We start from the raw sequence: 16,793 nt of genomic DNA, 5'->3' as shown, positions 1-16,793 counted from the left end.
AGCGAGAAAGAAGTAATATGAAGACACACCCATCTATGACTTCTCACTGTTTCATAGGTCCTCTGTCACTCTCGGGTATTCATATTCACTGGGCACTGCCAACCAAGAATCTCCCTTATGTGCCATGTAGTTAGGTCTGTGATGGTTTCATTTGAATTGAATTTGTACAAGCCTTTCCCCTTTTTATTATTCCCTAAATAATATAGTACTGAAGTTATATAGCATTAGAATGGCTCTGGTATGGTAAGTGAAGTAGATACTAAAGTGTTGGGAGCATGTACAGATTGTGTGCAAGTACTACAATATTTTATATAAGGAACCTGAACACCCAAGAATTTTGGTATCTGTGGTGGGTCCTAGAGGTAACTGCAAACATCTGCGTACACTGGATATTCTCCTATCTACTTGAGATACATGAAATAGTAACATTTATTTTGCAATCTGAGGCATGAGCCCACATGTCAAGCCAAGAGAACATTCTGGTGAATCAGTCCTAAAGACACCATCCCTTTGGCTTTCTTGTTATATGAGATAATAAACATCCCTATTGTTTAAATCATCTTTATTTGTTTTTTTCTACTAGTTGAAGCTTAGTATCGTAAGTGAAAGAAAGTGGCTTTGTGGCTTTTCTCCTGAAATTCTCAGAACATTAACTTAAAATCAAATGAATCAAATTTCAGAATTTTTGGTTGATATTTTATAGGCTGAATGTGTCTGAAATAAAAACATTTCAAAGCTTAGGCAAGTGTTTCTTTATAGATCCACCTTGTGGATTTGAGACTGGATAGGGACAAGACAACAGTAAGAATAATGTTAAGAGAACAATCAAAACCACATCAGATTTGGCATCCTAACCTCATTAAGAAAAAGGGATAAGGAGATGAAGACATGGGAGGAAGGTTAATCAAAATTTAAGATTTATGATTAGGGAGGGTGAGAAGGGAGGGTAGTGGGAAGGGATTATGATCCTGGTATATTGTTTATATTAATAGAAGTTGTTAATAAAAAGTTATTAAAAAGGAAAAAGAAAAAGGGAATTATATCCCCAAAGAAGATGTTATAGTTCAAGATTTTAGAGGTGAAGTGATTACTTTTACACCCTTCGATAAGGCTGAATAAGATGGAATAATTGTGAATATCACTGGAGCTGAAAAAGCAAAAGAAGCGTGAAAGCATCTTGCTGCGTGAGTCAACTACATGAGCAGTGGGTACCCTTTGAAGTCTGGCCGATCTTGAGGGAGAGACCGAGGTAGATTTAATGACTACAGGACATGGTCAGCACACTGGAGACGATTGAACATGTCTTCAAAGGAGAGGCCTGCTTGCTTGGGCCTCATGATGGAAGGGGATCTCTCTGATAAGAGAAATGTGATGGGAAGAAAGCACGTGTGGTTAACTATTGAACTATGAACAGCGCTCACAGCTGGGGAAGGCTGAGTGAGCCATGGAGTGCCGCCAGAGCACAGACTTGGTCCCACTTAGTGGAATGACATCAAGGGAGAAAGCTTAGAAAGACCAAAGGGACCAGCAAGGCTAAGATATTATCAATAAATGGGAGAAACTATTTGCTAGCTATTTGTGTGATGGAGGATTAATATTTGGAATATATAAAGAACTAAGGGCAAATAAAAATAATTGCTCTAAATAAAAATGGGCAATTGATCTGAAGAGACAGTTCTGAAAAGAAGAAATACAAATGATCAATAATAAAGAAAACAGCATGCCAAAGAGATACCTTCATCCCTATGTTATTACAGCATTATTCATAAGCGCTAAACCATGAGCTCAATCCAGGTGCCCCTGAGCAGAGATATGACGCTCGCTCACTGTATATGTACAAAGAAGCCTAAGGAAGAATGGAATCTTCTCATTTGTAGCAACATAGATGGAACTGGAGGACATTGTTAGCTGATCTAAGCCAGACCCAGTAAAACAATGACCGCATTTTCTTTCTTTCACATGAGAAAACCAAAAACTGTCATCCTGAATATGTAGTAATGACAATTAGGGAGTGGGAAGAACAAAGGGTGGGTGGGACACAGACAGAAGGAGGTGCTTGGGTGTGACCGCTGCCCCTTGTGTGCCTGTATAGAAATGTCACACTGAATCCCATTTATAGGTGCAATGAAGACCTGCTAATGCAACTAAAATAAAAAGAGTAAAAGTTAAGTGCAGTTCATCCCCAATATGTTCCTGTACAGTCATATTTATGGGTTGAAATCTATCCTTGCTCTGTAGTTAACATCTGACTTCCTCTTTTAACAGTGGCAAATGCCTCATATCTCAAAGCTCAGCTCCTATCCAAGGAAGACAAGTACACACAATGGATAGAGGAGAGCAAATAGATAAAACTTATAAAACACATGGTTTCTTAGGAAAAAAAACAATCAAACAGGTATTGATTTTTGTTGCAGTTAGGTAGAAATCCCCAACCAAGAGCAACTTGTGGGAAAAAGATGTTTATTTTGGCTTATAGGCTCAAGGGGATGCTCCATGATGGCAGGGAAAATGATGACATGAGCAGAGGGTGGACATCACCCCTCGCCAACATCAGGTGGACAATAGCAACAGGAGAGTGTGCCAGACACTGGCAAGGGGAAGCAGGATTAACAACCATAAGCTCGCGCCCAACAATACACCGCCTCTAGGAGGCTTCAATTTCCAATTGCTATCAGGTGGGAACCTAGCCTCCAGAACATCTAAGTTGATGGGGGACACCTGAATCAAACCACCACAGTTTTATATTTTAGAGAAATGGCCTTGCTATTAAATATGGTTGCTACACAGCAAACATGAGTAGAAACAAGCAAGGGTGCTGTTTTCTTGGTGAACCAGGTACCAGCACAAGGGTGAAGGAGATCAACACAGAGAACAATCAACTCCTACCAAATCAGATATCCAGAGACACAGAGGTCCCCAACACCTCATCACTGAAGCAGACCAAAAATGAACCCAACATGGCTCAGGGAAATTTTGCGGAAGAGGGAGTGGAAAGAATGTCAGAGCCACACGTTGGGTCATGATACACAGAGACATTTCTCCTACCCATAATTGTGGGCCAACTCCACAATGCATGCCCCATATACTTCAACAAGAAGGGGCCAGGCAGAGGGGGTAGGACATGGATGAGCCTAACAATGGAACCAACTTGACTGTATTCACTGAGTACAAAACTAATTAATAAAAAATAAATAAAATAAAAAATAGTAATAGAAGTATCAACCATAAATTTCCTCAAGGGGATTAAGCTTATAAATTTAAAAATATGTACATGTTAGCATCATAAATGTGTTATTCATTTCCATTCTTAACCGATGATGAATTGAATGTTCCAATGGTCTTTCCATGGAAGCCAACTACTTGTACTGCCCGACTGTTAGTGAACATGTGTATTTGATAGAGAAAATTGGAAAAGTCATAAAAATTTCTGGTTCATCAGACTAAAAAGCATCTAAGATAGTCTGAATTCTGAAAATTCTATTAAAGCCTTCCAAAGAGACTTTATTTTTGTTTTATTAAAAAACAACAATAAGAAAATCATTGCCACTTGTGGTACTTTATTCAATCTTCTCTAGTCCTTTCTTTGGAGGTGCCAAAGACAGACATGATGGAAATGATAAGACAAGCTACTACATCTAGTGAAATTACCCAGATGTTCGAATTCCATGATCACTTTACCCAAGCACGGAGGACAGGATGCACTATTTGGATGACATTCACAGCAGAGTTTCAGGAAACAGATGCAGAAAATTGAGTTTCAAGATAGCATGTGTTCCCTTATGCTCTGTGATATCTGACTAGCAAGGACAACAGCCCTGCAGAGGAGTGACAAGTGCACTTAGCATCGTCCTCAGCCTGGGATGGCACCAGTGTGCATTGATCATAAACACTGTACTGAGGATAGGTAATGGTTGGGAGTTAGCTCAGTAAAAGATGCTAAATTACTTGGTTTACCACATTAAGAGGTCATCTATGAGGAAGAAATTTTATTTATATTTTGCAGATGGGCAAACATAAGGGAATGAAGGGGACAGGGGAAAATATAAAGGCCCTTACCTTCTACAAACGTGCTGAGTAATGGGACACTCTAGGAAGAGATGCGTGTCCATGTTTGATGCTGTTAATGCCATACTGTTTTCACAATGCTATTAAAATGAGCAAAGAATAGGACGAATCTTACTCTTTAGGGAGCAGGGCTCGGTTTTTTAATCATTTGAGCAAGTTGAAGACTTGTGTCAACTTGATCACTGCTAAAGTAACATTTAAAGAAAAAAATTTAGGGCAAAAAAAACCAAACCTGATATTTCTCATAGACCAGGACAGATGGCTTTATGTAAACAGGACTGAAGTGTATATGGCCAGGGTAAAGCTGAGAGGAAGCTGTAGAGCAAGGAACTGACTAGGTTTGAAATGAAACGAAACCACAGGGCTGGCTCAGTATTTGGCACTTGCCTGCAAAGGCTAGTGACCTGGGTTCAATTCCCCAATACTCACGTAAAGCAAAATGTGCAAAGTGACGTGTACATCTGGAGTTTGTTTTCAGAGCCAGAGGCCCTGACACACCCATGCTTATTCTCTTGGTCTCTCTCTCTCTCTCTCTCTCTCTTTCTGTGTGTGTGTGTGTGTGTGTGTGTGTCTGATTGCAAATAAATAAAAAATAAACTAAACAATAGCATTGCTCATAAGATTATAATGACTATCACCATTAAAACCAGTGCATCTGAGGACGATAAACCTTCATGATGGCTCATGTCATCAGTGACTCTGGGGATAATAAAGAATATAAGATTTTTATTTTTATTTATTTTTAAGTTATTCGAGGTAGGGTTTCACTCTATCCCAGGCTGACCTGGAATTCACTATGTAGTCTCAGGATGGCCTTGAACTCATGGTGATCCCCCTACCTCTGCTTCCCGAGTTCTGGGATTAAAGGCGTGTGCCTCCACACCTAGGAAGAATATAAGATTTTTTAAAGATAATTAAGGGGACCAATCTTTTTATTTTAATGATTGAACAGTCTTTAAAAAGAATTAGTTGTCTTTATTATAAAAATGCAACAAATTACTCATAAAAAACTTTGTTCCAAATAGTATCTTAAAAATGTGTTTTTTGCTTGGTATTGTGTTTTAAAGATTACTATAGAAATTATCTCGAGTATCATAAATAAATGATTGCTTTTCCCCAGAGGAGTGATTTTGTAGTGAAGTATATTAATAACAAAAACTGAGGAAATGAAAAACAATTAATACATTTGTGCCTCTTAGGAAAAGATGTTTCTTACATTAAACAGCAAACAAATCCATTTAAGATTATCCTTTTTATAGTGGTAAAACTTCAAACACTATAGCATGCATTTCATATTTGAACAATCTTAGCTTTCTTGCTAGGGAGAGGCTATTTACAAATGTTGTTTTGCTTTGTTGGTCAGAGGATAGGAGTTTGCCTTCTCCTTCCTTCTCTGTGAACTGTGTAGAAGGAGAAAAGCAACCTCAAGCCTGGGGCTTTAGAAATGAATACAAGATTGCCCAGGCTCTCTGCTGTGACATTCTTGTCGCTCCAGCTCCCTGGGTGTAGTGCCTTGGTATCAACTGAAGTAATGCTTTTCTCCTCATTTGCTCAAGAAAATCACAGGTTAAAGTCACTCCAGTCAAGGGAAGCCATTGACAAAATAGATCAAGTCTAATACATAGAGGACTTCTAATTGGAGGCATGCTTTATCTTCATGAGTCATGTCTTCCTGGAGTCCTGCATTCAGGGTAGTTTCAATGATAATGCCCTTTTTTGTTGAATCTCCAAGCTTTAATATGCTTCTTGCCATAAAGTTTTTCCCATGACAAGTCTAGTTTCTAGTTCCTCAGACTTTGTTGTCTACAACCCCAAATAAACGGGCCCCGTCAGGGCACAGAGCAGCCTCGGTGGACTGTCGAAGGTCTCTAAGGGCTCTCTGGAGGCAACTCTCATTACAGCTTCAGTAACATCATGGTTTTAAGATGGTTGGGCTAGATGAGGTTTTTAGTCCCTCCAGCTTGAACATTCTATGAATAAATAGTTTGTGGGCAGGCCTGGGAACAGACTCATCACATTTCTCTGGGAAAATCCAGTCTAAATCCAAACAGATTCAATAAACGAACTTCTGGGACACAATTCATTAAAGTTAGGATTGACTAAATGGGAATGAAATATATAGGCTTTGGAAAAGAATAAATTGTGTGTGCACTTGACAATGCCCTGAGTCACTTGGCTAGAGCAAATGTTATAATACACATAGGCCCATATGTTGGGTCAGAAAGAACTTCTGGGCTGGAGAGATAGCTCAGTGGTTAAAGGCATTTGCTTACAGAGAGAGCTACTGATTACTTGACAGAATTTAGTGATGCTTTTTTTCCCACTCTTTGTAGTTAGGGTTTATTGTTACGATGAAAATATTAACTCAGAAGAGTTATGAAAATAATAGAAACGTCAGAAAGCTGGCTTTCATGAGACAGGACTCAGAAGTTTGACATTTAAGTCTATGATGCTGCAAGGAGCTTCAGACTATGATTGGGTTTGAAGGAACATTATACAGGGAGATGTATAGAAACAATGATCTTTTCCTTTGTCCCTCCCTTTCTCCCTTCCTCCTTCCTTCCTTCCTTTCTTCTTTATGTCCTTTTCTCCCTCTCTTCCTCCTTTTCTTCCTTCTTTCCTTCCTTTCTTCTCTGTTCCCTTCCTTCCTTCCTTCCTTCCTTCCTTCCTTCCTTCCTTCCTTCCTTCCTTCCTTCCTTCCCTCCTTCCTTCCCTCTCTCCCTCCCCTCTTCTCCCCTCCCTTCCTCCCTTTCTTATAACAGGCAAAGCTTTTATTATGATATCTCTTCTATCCAGTCAGATCATGCAGCTTTAACAAGAAAGGCAGTGGTTCCTGGAACATAGAAGGGAGAGTTTAATTCACAAAGTATCCGTCCAGATTCTTCATGCATATAGGTATTCAGACTTGGCAAGAGTGTAGCTGGCCCTGGCCCAGATGTGTCTGAGCTCACCTTTGGCAGCTCACTGGGCTGCTTTGACTACTAGTGTACGCTGCGTCTTCAGGAGGCTGGCACTGGCTTAGATTTGTGTTAGTAGGATGTTACAATGTTATATTCATATAAAACCAAGGGCACGCAATTAGCCAGATATGAGAGTTATGCAAGAGAAAAATAGAAAATACTTCAATTTCACCAATTACTTGATTATTTTAGAGCCATATTAGTTCAAATTTATAGACTGTCTGTGTATTTGCCATTATAGAGGATGCGTGACTCTTACAGTCTTTCATCTCCCTCTTCCGCAAAATTCCCTGGGCCATGGTGAGGGCATTTTAAGTCACCTTTAGTGATGAGCTCTTAGGAGCCTCTGGATCTCTGCTTTGGTAGGTGTTGAGTCTCCCCAGGGTCTGTCTCCTTCACCCTGGCGCTGATTATCAGATTCACCATGGAAGCAGCACTCTTGCTTGTCTCCCCAGTTCCTCTGTGGATTCATCTGGGCTGATGTGTGAGGGGTGGTTTATCTCCTTGGGTCTTATACCTTCCAGGAGCTGACACATGCTTAGAAGGCCACCATCCTGACCAGAGTTCCAGATAGTAGGGCTTTCAAGAGGTAATTGGATCTGTACTAGGGGTTCATGCTTCTCTCCAGAGCATAGGAGTCCTTCCCTCCTGCTCCTCTCATTCATGTGCGTTGAGTTGCCCTTCCTCTTCTTGTCCATGCAATGGTATGATACAAAAGCTCTATCCAGGAACTGTTGCCATTGTCTGGATTTCCTGGCTTCCAGATTGTGAGCCAAAATAAATTTATTTTCTTCACAAATTACACAGTAGTATTTTTATAGCAATTGAAAACTGCAAAGACATAACCAAATACCACTGGTTAAAAAATTACTGTACCTCACAATATATAAATTATGACAGTAAAAAAGTTGTCATGGCTAGAAAAAGGCTATAAGGGAGGGAGGAGAGGGAAGGACTTTAGGGGATGGTATTGTATATATGTAAGTAGAAGAACAGATTACAGGGAGTTGAATGGCCTCAGTGAGGCCAGGGGAAGAGATTGAATAAGAGAAGGGTGGGGGAGGGTCAATCAAATTTCAAGATATTCTGAATAAGACATATGAAAGCCTACTAGTTTTGGATAATGGCACATCCAGAAGTCATAGATTGTTACTAAAAATTTTTTCAGTGTCAGGGATAGGATACCTTCCAGTGAGTTGTTGGCCAGGGAGGTCCCTGTTGCCTCCAAAACATTACAGGTTATTGCCAAGGCCCTTGGTTTCCCATGAAAAACAGATTGCTGAAGACTTCACATGCCTGGGTGGCAAAGTCACTGAGAAACCAAGCTAGTGCTGAGCAGAAAACCTTCTTCATGTAGACCTGGAAAAAGCTGCACTGCAGCCCTATGTGAGACAGAAGTCATCAGTGGTGAAAACAGTGGACACTGGAACCCTCAAGTTTGGCAAGATAGGCCAAATGACCAAATGGGTGCAATAGCGGCATGTCTGCTCTGGGGGAAACCAACTGCTCTCTAATTAGTCGGGAAGCCTGCTCTAAAGGAGGGAATAAATGCCTGGTACTGAAAACCTAACCATATGTGGAAGCCATTGTTAGTCAAGGTCATGACAAAGCTAGATAAACAACAAAGCTAGGAAGTGAAATGGTTCCTTCTTTATAAAAAGACTCAGTGTGTGTGCAATTGCATAGCTAGACTTAGATGCTGGAACATCTTTACAATCAAAACTAAGATATTGGTTAAGCCTCTCAAGTAATGTTCTGGAGAAAGCAAAGGAAAGGTAGCAATTCTTTGTGTTTGTGCAAGCAAATATGAAGTGCTTGACTGCCTTTTCTAGTCTCATTTGTTTGTTTATTTTTGCTTTTCAACTTTTTGAAGGTAAGGTATTATTCTAGCTCAGGCTGATCTGAAACTCAATCTAGTCCAGCCTGGTCTTGAACTCACAGATGTCATCTTCCTAAATGTTGGGATTAAAGATATGAGCCAATATTCCCTGCATACATTTTATTTGTTAATCAGATTTTATAGAATTTATATTCATTTGTCATTTTCTCTCCCAGGGATGATTTTCAAACATTGAATCATTTTCTTTACATTCTTTATTTTCTTTTATTTTCCTTTCTTTCTTGTTTCTTTCTTTCTTTGAGATAGGGTCTCACTTTTAGCCCAGACTGGCCTAGAACTCATTCCATAGCTCTAGGCTGGCCTCAAACTCACAGAGATCCTCCTACCTCTGCCTCCTGAGTGCTGGGATTAAAGGTGTGTACCATCATGCCCAGCATGTGCTTTTTTTCTTTACCTTTCTGAATTTCTTGATTCTTTATCCTTACTTGATTAGCAAAAATATAATGAACTATTTTGAAAATATTTTTTCTCCTCATAACATACAATAAATATCTTTAATCCCAGACACATGAATTTAGTGCAACAGGATGTTTTCTATTTTTGTTTTTAATTTTACTGCTCCCTAAGGCTGAATTAATCATGTTTTTCTTGGGTAAGCAACATCTTGTCTCTGAATATTTAAGCCATGACTAAAATATACTCATATACCATGGGATTTGTTGCATGATTATTTTTTAAAAAAGAAAATATTTGCTTAAGTGATAGAAATGATGAGTTATACTTTATCTTCACACCCTATTCATTAGAAATTTTCTCCATGAAATATAATTCCAGACATCATATCCTTTCTTGATATTTGTCACATTGCAAATCTCAAAAGGTGGGTGTAATGGTGAATGGAAGGGAAGAAGCAAAACAATGCTGTATGACTCTCTTTGCTAGACTTGTGCTTCACATCAAACGTTTCCCTCTATATTCCCAATTGTCATAAGAACTTTGATGTAGTGATGAGGAGGCTAGGACTCAACGATGTTAGAAAGCATGGTCAAGGTTATGCAGTAAGTCACACTGCTTCCTTCATCTACTGTCCAGGTGATTTTTTCCTAACTTTTGTACAGGTTGCAAAAGATGATAATTCACTCTGTTAGTGATAGTTTTTAGAGGAACAAGTAACAAGTATTATTTTTGTATGAAACATCCCAACACAAGTTTTTTGTTTTTGTTGTTGTTTGTTTTTTCGAGGTAGGGTCTCACCCTAGTCCAGGCTGACCTGGAATTCACCATGTAGTCTCAGAGTGGCTTTGAACTCACAGCTATCCTCCTACCTCTGCCTCCCAAGTGCTAGGATTAAAAGCATGTGCCACCACACCCAGCTCCATCACAGGTTTGTTTTTTTATACTTACTCTAGAGTTCTGATGATTAAAAGAATATATTCCATTATCTTTCTTTTCTTAAAATTTAATCTGGGCATGAATATCATCCAGCAGCAGGAGCCATTCTCTCCACTTGAATCTAGTTGTCCAAGGCCATGATGGTCAAACTAGTAAGAAAGACTCTTGTGACTTTCCAGACTAAATTCTTATAGCAGCAAGTTTCTCACTGCTGGGACAAAACACCATCCAAAAGCAGCTAATAGGAAGACAGGGTTTATTTCAGGCTTACAGGTTTTTAAATTTTTTTATTATATTATTTATCTATTTATTTGAGAAAGAGAGAGAGGCAAATAGAGAATGGGCACATCAGGGCCTCCAGCCACTGCAAATGAACTCCAGACATATATGTCACCTTGTGCTTCTGGTTTATGTGGGTCTTGGGGAATTGAACCTGGGTCCTTTGGCTTTGCAGGCAAGAGCCTTTACCACTAAGCCATCTTTCTAGCTCTCTGAATGAATTTAAGATAAATAAACTATTGGTATTGTTTCATGCCATTCAAAAAATGATTTGTTATCTAGTAACAAACCACTAAACAAGTATCAAATATTCTTTTGGAGTTATGGAAAACTACTTTAAAAAAATTGGAAGTTCCTTTCCCATTAGATGAAGTTATATATAATCTGATAAGAGGACTCATCAACAAGTGGCTGGTATAAATTTGAGACCTTTTCTTTTTTGTAGTTTTGTATTTATTACAAAGCCTTGTTTGTCTGCTTTTTCCAGAAGCATCCAGGGAAAGGAAATTGTATTGATTTGCTCTGGACTTGCTGTAGCAGCATAAATAGAGGAAATAACCTTCATTCTACTTAACATGTTCCAAGAAATCTAGTTGAAGCATAGAGTATTTCATGACTACAAGTTAACATCTATTAGATGTACAATCGAATAAATGTTTGATTAAAAAAATGGTAGTTTTCCTCTAAGAAAATCCCCTCTTAAAGTCATTTTATTTACTTATTTGGGAGGGAGAGGAAGAGAGAAAGAAGCAGATAGAGAGAGAGAATGGGCATGCCAGGACATCTAGCCACTGCAAATGAACTCTAGATGCATGGGCCCCTTGTGCATCTGGCTAGGGTGGGTCCTGGAAAATGAAACCTGGGTCCTTTGGCTCTGCAAGCGCCTTAACTGCAAAGCCGTCTCTCCATCCTCCCAAACTCTTTCTTGATATAAATCATATCTCACTTCAGTCCAGTTGTGTGTCTTAAGTACACATTTCTGAGTAGCCTTTTTCTTAAAAGTATATTCATTTCTTTTTGAGAAGCCCTCTCTCCTGTTATGATATATAATGCAGGCATAAGGAGGTCCTGTGTCTCCGTTAATTTCCTAGTGCTGCTCTAATGAAATACCATAACTGGGTGAGTTTAGCAAGAGAACCCATTCTAAAGGCTGAATCACTGAACATCCCAGTTGTTGGCACCACCATGCTCCTTCTCAACCCTGTGGAGGAGTACCCTTCCTGAAGCTTCCTGAAGTCTGATAACTGATTTCAACCCCGGCACTCCTTTGCTTGCAACTGCATCACCCCCGTCTCTGTTTTTGTTGTCATAATGAAGTCTCTCCACTTAAAAGGATACCAACTGTAGTTTATTCAAAATTCTTCTAATAATCTCAACTTATTAACTGCAGTTTCAAAGTTTCTTATTTTCCAATAAAGTCATAGGCCTGGGGCTATAGCTCAATGATCTAGCTGGTATTCTGGAGGCCCTGTATACAATTACACCACAGCAAAAGAAAAGAAAAAAAAAAAAAAACAATGACAACAAACAAATATGACTCAGTGAAGTCTCATGCACAAACACCAAGGGCTATGACTTCACCATGTCTTTTTGGAGCACACAGTTTAATTTGCAACAATTACCCAAGGAGGCTGACATCTTACACTCGGATACTGGCTTCATTATGTCTTTTTGGGACACACAGTTCCATCTCTAACAGTTATTGGAGCAGGCTGGCATCCTTCACATTGATGCTTCTCTGTCCCTCCTGCCTTAGATTATCCAAGAAAGTCTATGTATTATTTATTGATTTTGGAACATCATCGGCTGGTTCTGTAACAGGAAATCAGATCAGATCCTACCTGCATATATAATGAATTAATATGCTCTGTAAATTCTCATAATGGGCACTTCTATTGCAATTCTCTCCATAAAAATACATCTTCAAATTATAACTCGTTTCTTTCTTTTGAGAAAAATGCATGAAGTGCTTAATCTCTGATTAAAGTCTCATTAATACTGGTTACAAAAGCCAACAGGCAGGATCTATAATAAGGACATGGGAAGCAGCATAGGTTTTTTTTTTTTTCATTTTAGAAGAGTGTGAGAAAATGAACTAACTTAGTCACCACCTACTCGGTCCACATAGGAAAAGAAAAGCACAAGGGAACTGTTTTGAAAATTTACTCTTCAGATTTATGGTCCAGTTTGTCACTGTAGAGTCACTTTGTTCCCACAACATTCAATTCAAAGACTTTCGTGTGACCTAAGTCTGTTATTTTCTTTACTTAGCCCATTTTGTCCTTGTGGTCCAGCTGCTCTTTGGGCCCAACGTTGATCAGCATTAGTGAGAATTTGGGGTGAGATGCCACATGTCTCCAAACAAAGAGGACGGACGCTCTGGCATTTAGAAGAGGCTGAAAAAATGATATTTCCGCCTAGCACCATGCAAACCAGGAGCAGGTGTTCTCAAAGGACACAGGCCAAGAGCAGACGATACAATATTGGAAAAAGAAGACCAGAATGGAGAGACTCACAACTTCCAATTTAAAAATGTGTTGCAAAACCATAATATTTAAGATAGTGGCACTGGGAAGATGGCTTAGCAATTTTGCTTGCAAAGCCTACCATCTTGAATTAGATTCCCTAGTATCCACATCAGGCCAGATGTACAAAGTGGCACCTGTGATTTCATAATTATAATCCTAAGGTATTGTTCCTAATGCCCCGAACTAGAAATAACACGTGGTCTACTGACTGATGAGTCAGTAAAGGAAGTGTGGTATGCTTGTGTCATGAGATCGTACTTGCCAGTAGAGGGGCGTGGAACCCCAATCCATGTTACAAAGTAGGTTAAATGAAAGAAGTTGGTCACAAAAACCCACCAGTTTCTGTCTGCATGAAAATGCCAGAAGAGGCAAATCCACAGAGCTAAAATGTAGGTGGTTAGTTGCTAATGGCTGGTGGACAGAGTCTCCCTCTCTGTGAATAGGCTGGACTTACTTTCTTCCCCCCTTCCTTCCTTCCTTCCTTCCTTCCTTCCTTCCTTCCTTCCTTCCTTCCTTCCTTCCTTCCTTCCTTCCTTCCTTCCTTCCTTCCTTCCTTCCTTCCTAAAACAACCTCACAATATTATCACATATAAGGCCCATCAAAACAATATGAACAAATGTTTCAGAATTATACTACTAACAGAAGACACCCTTAAAAAAATCTTGGGTTCTCAACTTCTCATTTCCTTGGTCATTTCTAGTTGGGAACACTTTGTAGCAGGGTCATATTATCTCTTTTCAGCATGATCCAGCCCGGATGTTTTCTTGCCTTTGTTTTAGAATGAATTTCTTCTGCCTCATCTAACACAAGGTTCACGTACTCATCAAGACCAGTAACACAACCCTCTATCCACATATTCACTTGCTCATAGAGCGGCACCTGAATCCAAGATTTGCAAGTCTCTGAAGATCAAGTTGATGGGCTGCACCATCACCTCCCACATCTTTTGGCCCTGCCGTGGTTCACCATGGAGCAATCAGTTACAAAGACCACACGGCAGGGAAAAGCAACTTCTGGGTCTCTGGGCTGGACTTGCTTTGGGGGCTGATAGAAATGTTCTCAAATTAGTTTATGGTAATGGCCACAGTGCTCTGTGTTTCTACGAACATCGACCTTGCAATGAATGAATTCTGTACTAGATGGGTACATCTCAAAGAAGCCGTTAAGCCACATTATGGGGGAAGAAGATGCATACTTTAAACAGAGTAATTAGGAAAGAAGAATGCAAAGAAATAACATGTAAAGATAGTTGTAAAGGTCTTAGAAATTGGGCAGGTGAAAGTGAAGGGAGGAATGTAAAAGAGGCAATGATGTGGCCCAAAGCCTGAAACAGGCAAGACTTTCTTTTTGTATTAAAGACCAGTGATTAGAAAAATATCACAACAGTTCTCACTTTGTTGGGCTGTACCTTGTATCATCTCTCTCCCTTGGTTGTGGAGGAGACTGGAAACTTACTCGTAAACCGTAGAAAAAATGAACAGATGGTCCAGATGCATTTCTAGCCCCCAATCATGGGGACTTACTGGCTAAGCCTTACCTTGTCGGGTGAAAGTTCTCACGAGAACTGATGCAGTGCTGCGCTTGAGGAAGAGTTTCCTGTCCGCCAAGGGTCAGGAGGTAAACCTCAGAGTGGGCCAAGGCCTAGGAAGGGGGCTCCGAGCAAGGAGCTGGATGTGACCGTCAGGAACTTAGGGCAAATGTGAGTATAAAGGCAGCGGGAAATCAGGACCCTGAATGCTGCCGACTTTAGTTCTGCCAGTGTGAAGAGGACTGGACCTCATTGCCCCTCGCTGATGCTGCAGCCTTGCTGACACTTGGATGTAGCCTGGTGAGGTGGCCCTTGGGCCTGGGATGAACCATACACGTCTTTCACGTGGCCTGATCCAAAGAAAATCTGAGATAATATTTATGTAATGGCTTTTTAAATTTATTTGAGACAAAGAGAGAGAGAAAGAGAGGGAGAGAACGGGCACAGCAGAACCTCCAGCCACTGCAAATGAGCTCCAGATGCATGTGCCCCCTTGTGCATCTGGCTTAGGTGGGCTCTGGGGAGTTGAACCTGTGTCCTCAGGCTTCTCAGTCAAGCACCTTAACTACTAAGTAGTTTCTCCAACCCCACTACTGTGCTTTTTAAGCACATTTCTCATAATTTTAAGGGTGCAATAAATAGGGCAGTGTGGGAAAAGCTTTAAGAAGGGTGGGATCGAAGCATGTAGAAATAAGGATCAATGAATGAGAGATTTAGAGAGGCACGGACGTACAAAGTAGGAAAAAATTAAGAAAAAGATTTTTTTTTTTTTTTTTTGCAGAAATGGCACCTATTTTGTCAAACAAACCCTGAATTACAGCAAATTACAACAAAAACATAAAAGAGAGATTTTAAAGTATCTATCATGACTACATTTTTAAATAAGCACTGAGTGTGTGGATGTGCTGGGTCAGAAGGTGACATGGGCTGCGTCGTGGTGAGTCCTGACTACCTGATTAGTCATGGTCTCCGTTATCAGGTGTTACTTAACTATGGGCCAGATTTACAAATTCTTCTCATCTCGAACATCCTTTTTTTTTTTTTTTTTTTTTTTTTTTTTAGAGAATGGCCATCCTGAAATATAAGTAAAGATATGAATTGGCTTTACCTACATTGAATCAATACTATATTATTAAATTCTTTTTCTCTTGCTAAGTAGCTCTCAGCAACAAATTGCTTGGGGATGTCTCACCCTTCCCTATTTCTCTAGCGTCTTGAGAATAATTATAAAATATTAAAGAATTTTTGAGTGTAGAAACCATTAGACACTTTGGGTCAATTTCAAATAAATACAGAATGGGCTTGCAAAGCCAAGCCTCCGATTTGACTTAACTGTGGCTTCAGAATTATATATTTTAACTGCTATGCAATATTTATAATCCACATAATAGCATTCGTTGAATCATATCTAATGATTTATTGGCAGAATTGTCTGTGGTACATTCCTGAAGATTTTTGAAATTCTTTCCATCATTACTTAAGTTGTATCTCTTAACACCCCCAAAATTCACAGCTCCTAGGAAGCTTAGTAGCAAAGGAGCACATGTAGCTCAATGGCCAGATACTTTATTCAAGATCAAAAGTAAACCAAAGATCACTGAAAGACATTTTCCCCTAGAATGTGTGTACCTATCAGCAAAGTAAAATTTAATGCCTTGAGTATAGAGGTTCTTTTTCTCCTGTAATTCCATGCCTTTCGTGTCCATGAAAATTTAGTGGATCACATTAGCTCTTCTAAATGGAAGACTATAACTGGTTTTGCAAACAGGGCAAGCAGGGTGACTCACTGAAGATTTTTTTTTTTTTTTTTTGGGTTTTCAAGGTGGGGCCTCACTGTAGCTCAGGCTGACCTGGAATTCACTGTGGAGTCTGAGGGTGGCCTTGAACTCATGACGATCCTCCCACCTCTGCCTCCCGAGTGCTGGGATTAAAGGCGTGTGCCACCATGCCTGGCCAGGATTTTAAAATGATTTCTCTGGTGAGTCTAAAGCGAATGTCTTGGAGGCGGCTGTAAAAGGAAGGATGAACAAAGAGGAACAGTTGGACTATTTGATTAATTATTTATTTATTTGAGAGCGACAGACACAGAGAGAAAGACAAGTAGAGGGAGAGAGAGAGAATGGGCGCGCCAGGGCCTCCAGCCTCTGCAAACAAACTCCAGACGCGAGCGCCCCCTTGTGCATCTGGCTAACGTGGGTCC

At 39.9% G+C, this 16,793-nt stretch overlaps 1 pseudogene; it reads right to left on the bottom strand.

Moving 5' to 3' along the window:
* Positions 1-13,761: 13,761 nt before the first annotated feature.
* LOC101617281 lies at positions 13,762-16,201 on the bottom strand (annotated as a pseudogene).
* Positions 16,202-16,793: the final 592 nt, after the last annotated feature.

Source organism: Jaculus jaculus, chromosome 13 (assembly GCF_020740685.1).
Source record: "Jaculus jaculus isolate mJacJac1 chromosome 13, mJacJac1.mat.Y.cur, whole genome shotgun sequence".
NCBI lineage: Eukaryota > Metazoa > Chordata > Mammalia > Rodentia > Dipodidae > Jaculus > Jaculus jaculus.
The sequence above is the reverse complement of the archived record's forward strand: the minus strand, read 5'-3'. Positions and strand labels throughout refer to the sequence as shown.